The sequence below is a fragment of the Arachis stenosperma genome, chromosome 5 (genome assembly GCF_014773155.1).
Source record: "Arachis stenosperma cultivar V10309 chromosome 5, arast.V10309.gnm1.PFL2, whole genome shotgun sequence".
In the NCBI taxonomy this organism is placed as follows: domain Eukaryota; kingdom Viridiplantae; phylum Streptophyta; class Magnoliopsida; order Fabales; family Fabaceae; genus Arachis; species Arachis stenosperma.
In genome coordinates, this window is record NC_080381.1 from 23261404 (window position 1) to 23266572 (window position 5169).

At 41.7% G+C, this 5169-nt stretch overlaps 1 non-coding gene across 1 annotated transcript; it reads left to right on the forward strand.

Moving 5' to 3' along the window:
• Positions 1 to 3860: 3860 nt before the first annotated feature.
• Positions 3861 to 3968, forward strand: LOC130983866 (small nucleolar RNA R71). The gene has a single exon (XR_009087837.1). It is a non-coding gene; the product is annotated as a small nucleolar RNA R71 (small nucleolar RNA).
• Positions 3969 to 5169: the final 1201 nt, after the last annotated feature.

The following is a 5169-nucleotide window of genomic DNA, read 5'->3' on the forward strand; positions in this document are numbered from 1 at the left end:
CACAAATTCAAAAGACATATGCACTGTTCAAGCATACATTCATAGAACAAAAGTGTTGCCACCACATCAAAATAATTAACTGTTATAAAATTTAAAATTCATGCATTTTTTCTTTTTCAATTAAGAACAATTTTTAAGAAAGGTGATGGATTCATAGGACATTCATAACTTTAAGGCATAGATACTAAGACCTTTGGAAGGTCTTATGAGTGCTTGATCTCTCTCAATGTCTCTTCCTTGTCTTTGTTGCTCCTCTCTCATGATTCTTTGATCTTCTCTAATTTCATGGAGGAGATGGAGTGTTCTTGGTGCTCCACCTTTAGTTGTCCCATGTTGGAACTCAATTCTCCTAGGGAGGTGTTAATTTGCTCCAATAGTCTTGTGGAGGAAAGTGCATCCCTTGAGGTATCTCAGGGATCTCATGATGAGAGGGGTCTCTTGTTTGCTCCATCCTTTTCTTGGTGATGGGCTTGTCCTCATCAATGGGGGTGTCTCCCTCTATGTCAACTCCCACTGAATAACAGAGGTGACAAATGAGATGAGGAAAGGCTAACCTTGCCAAGGTGGAAGACTTGTCCGCCACCTTGTAGAGTTCTTGAGCTATGACCTCATGAACTTCCACTTCTTCTCCAATCATGATGCTATGAATCATGATGGCCCGGTCTAGAGTAACTTCGGACCGGTTGCTAGTGGGAATGATTGAGCGTTGGATGAACTCTAACCATCCTCTAGCCATGGGCTTGAGGTCATGCCTTCTCAATTGAACCGGCTTCCCTCTTGAATCTCTCTTCCATTGTGCGCCTTCTTCACATATGACTGTGAGGACTTGGTCCAACCTTTGATCAAAGTTGACCCTTCTAGTGTAAGGATGCTCATCTCCTTGCATCATGGGCAAGTTGAATGCTAACCTTACATTTTCCGGACTAAAATCCAGGTACTTCCCCCGAACCATTGTAAGATAATTCTTTGGATCCGGGTTCACACTTTGATCATGGTTCTTGGTGATCCATGCATTGGCATAGAACTCTTGAACCATCAAGATTCCGACTTGTTGAATGGGGTTGGTAAGCACTTCCCAACCTCTTCGTCGGATCTCATGGCGGATCTCCAGATATTCACCCTTTTTGAGTGAAAAGGGGACCTCGGGGATCACCTTCTTCAAGGCCACAACTTCATAGAAGTGGTCTTGATGCACCCTTGAGATGAATCTATCCATCTCCCATGACTCGGAGGTGGAAGCTTTTGCCTTCCCTTTCCTCTTTCTAGAGGTTTCTCCGGCCTTGGATGCCATAAATGGTTATGGAAAAACAAAAAGCAATGCTTTTACCACACCAAACTTAAAAGGTTTGCTCGTCCTCGAGCAAAAGAAGAAAGAAGAGAGTAGAAGAAGAAGAAATGAGGAAGAAGGGAATGGTGGTGTATTCGGCCAAAGAGGGGGAGAAGTGGTGTTTAGGATGTGTGAAAATGAAGGAGTGAAGAAGGGTTTATATAGGAGAGGGGGGAGATGGGGTTCGGCCATTATGGGTGGGTTTGGGAGGGAAAGTGGTTTGAATTTGAAGGGTGAGGTTGGTGGGGTTTTATGAAGGATGGATGTGAGTGGTGAAGAGAAAGATGGGATTTGATAGGTGAGGGGTTTTTGGGGAAGAGGTATTGAGGTGATTGGTGAATGGGTGAAGAAGAGAGAGAGTGGTGGGGTTGGTGGAGGTCCTGTGGGGTCCACAGATCATGTGGTGTCAAGGAAAAGTCATCCCTGCACCAAATGGCATTCAAAATCACGTTTTGAGCCATTTCTGGCGTTAAACGCCGGGCTGGTGCCCATTCCTGGCGTTTAACGCCAGGTTCTTGCCCTTTTCTGGCGTTTAACGCCAGTCTGGTGCCCCTTTCTGGCGTTAAACGCCCAGAATGGTGCCAGACTGGGCGTTAAACGCCCAACTGCTAGCCTCACTGGCGTTTAAACACCAGTGGGTTCTTCCTCCAGGGTGTGCTGTTTTTCTTCCTGTTTTTCATTCTGTTTTTGCTTTTTCAATTGATTTCGTGTCTTCTTATGATCATCAACCTACAAAAAAAAACATAAAATAACAAAAGAGAATATATAAAATATAACCATTGGGTTGCCTCCCAACAAGCGCTTCTTTAATGTCAGTAGCTTGACAGAGGGCTCTCATGGAGCCTCACAGATACTCAGAGCAATGTTGGAACCTCCCAACACCAAACTTAGAGTTTGAATGTGGGGGTTCAACACCAAACTTAGAGTTTGGTTGTGGCCTCCCAACACCAAACTTAGAGTTTGACTGTGGGGGCTCTGTTTGACTCTGAATTGAGAGAAGCTCTTCATGCTTCTTCTCCATGGTGACAGAGGGATATCCTTGAGCCTTAAACACAAAGGATTCTTCATTCACTTGAATGATCAGTTCACCTCCATCAACATCAATCACAGCCTTTGCTGTGGTTAGGAAGGGTCTGCCAAGGATGATGGATTCATCCATGCACTTCCCAGTCTCTAGGACTATGAAATCAGTAGGGATGTAATGGTTTTCAACTTTTACCAAAACATCCTCTACAAGTCCATGAGCTTGTTTTCTTGAGTTGTCTGCCATCTCTAGTGAGATTCTTGCAGCTTGTACCTCAAAGATCCCTAGCTTCTCCATTACAGAGAGAGGCATGAGGTTTACACTTGACCCTAAGTCACACAGAGCCTTCTTGAAGGTCATGGTGCCTATGGTACAAGGTATGGAAAACTTCCCAGGATCTTGTCTCTTTTGAGGTAATTTCTGCCTAGACAAGTCATCCAGTTCTTTGGTGAGCAAAGGAGGTTCATTCTCCCAAGTCTCATTTCCAAATAACTTGTCATTTAACTTCATGATTGCTCCAAGGTATTTAGCAACTTGCTCTTCAGTGACATACTCATCCTCTTCAGAGGAAGAATACTCATCAGAGCTCATGAAAGGCAGAAGTAAGTCCAATGGAATCTCTATGGTCTCATTTTGAGCCTCAGATTCCCATGGTTCCTCATTGGGGAACTCTATGGAGGTCAGTGCACGCCCATTGAGGCTTTCCTCAGTGGCGTCCACCTCCTCTCTTTCCTCTCCAGATTCGGCCATGGTTATGGCTTTGCACTCTCCTTTTGGATTTTCTTCTGTATTACTTGGGAGAGTACTAGGAGGGAGTTCAGTAACTTTCTTGCTCAGCTGTCCCACTTGTGCCTCCAAATTCCTAATGGAGGACCTTGTTTCAGTCATGAAACTTTGAGTGGTCTTGATTAGATCAGAGACCATGGTTGCTAAGTCAGAGGGGTTCTGCTTAGGATTCTCTGTCTGTTGCTGAGAAGATGATGGAAAAGGCTTGCCATTGCTAAACCTGTTTCTTCCACCATTATTGTTGTTGAAACCTTGTTGAGGTCTCTCTTGATTCTTCCATGAGAAATTTGGGTGATTTCTCCATGAAGAATTATAGGTGTTTCCATAGGGTTCTCCTAGGTAATTCACCTCTTCCATTGAAGGGTTCTCAGGATCATAGGCTTCTTCCTCAGATGAAGCATCCTTAGTACTGCTTGGTGCATTCTGCATTCCAGACAGACTTTGAGAAATCAAATTGACTTGTTGAGTCAATATTTTATTCTGAGCCAATATGGCATTCAGAGTGTCAATCTCAAGAACTCCTTTCTTCTGACCAGTCCCATTGTTCACATGATTCCTTTCAGAAGTGTACATGAATTGGTTATTTGCAACCATTTCAATTAGTTCTTGAGCCTCTGTAGGCGTCTTCTTCAGATGAAGAGATCCTCCAGCAGAGCTATCCAAAGACCTCTTGGACAGTTCAGAGAGACCATCATAGAAAATACCTATGATGCTCCATTCAGAAAGCATGTCTGAGGGACATTTTCTGATTAATTGTTTGTATCTTTCCCAAGCTTCATAGAGGGATTCTCCATCCTTCTGTCTGAAGGTCTGGACTTCCACTCTAAGCTTACTCAATTTTTGAGGTGGAAAGAACTTTGCCAAGAAGGCATTGACTAGCTTTTCCCAAGAGTCCAGGCTTTCTTTAGGTTGAGAGTCCAACCATATTCTAGCTCTGTCTCTTACAGCAAAAGGGAATAGCATCAGTCTGTAGACCTCAGGGTCAACCCCATTAGTCTTGACTGTGTCACAGATTTGCAAGAATTCAGCTAAAAACTGATGAGGATCTTCCAATGGAAGTCCATGGAACTTGCAATTCTGTTGCATTAGAGAAACTAATTGAGGCTTAAGCTCAAAGTTGTTTGCTCCAATGGCAGGGATAGAGATGCTTCTCCCATAGAAGTCGGGAGTAGGTGCAGTAAAGTCACCCAGCACCTTCCTTGCATTGTTGGCATTGTTGTTGTTTTCGGCTGCCATGTGTTCTTCCTCTTTGAAGAATTCGGTCAGGTCCTCAACAGAGAATTGTGCCTTAGCTTCTCTTAGCTTTCGCTTCAAGGTCCTTTCAGGTTCAGGGTCAGCTTCAACAAGAATGCCTTTGTCTTTGTTCCTGCTCATATGAAAGAGAAGAGAACAAGAAAATGTGGAATCCTCTATGTCACAGTATAGAGATTCCTTGAGGTGTCAGAGGAAGAAGAAAAATAGAAGACAGAAGTAGAAAATTCGAACTCATCAAAGAAGATGGAGTTCGAATTTTTGCATTAAGGGATAGTGTTAGTCCATAAACAGAAGGATGTGAGAAGAAGGGAAGTAATTTTCGAAAATTAAGTAAAAGATTTTGAAAACATTTTTGAAAAACACTAATTGATTTTCGAAAATGAAAGTGGAAAAGAAATCAAGTGATTTTTGAAAAAGATCTTGAAATTAGAAGTTAAAAAGATTTGATTGAAAACTATTTTGAAAAAGATGTGATTAAAAAGATATGATTGGTTTTAAAAAGATGTGATTGAGAAGATATGATTTGAAAAACATTTTAAAAAGATTTGATTTGAAAACAATTTAAAAAGATTTGATTTTAGAAATTAATGACTTGCCTAACAAGAAAAGATATGATTCAAACATTAAACCTTTCTCAACAGAAAAGGCAACATACTTGAATTGTTCAATCAAATCATTAATTGTTAGCAAGTATCTTTGAAAAAGGAAAGAAATTGATTTTGAAAACATTTGATTGAAAAGATTTGATTTGAAAAAGATTTGATTTTGAAAAATTTTG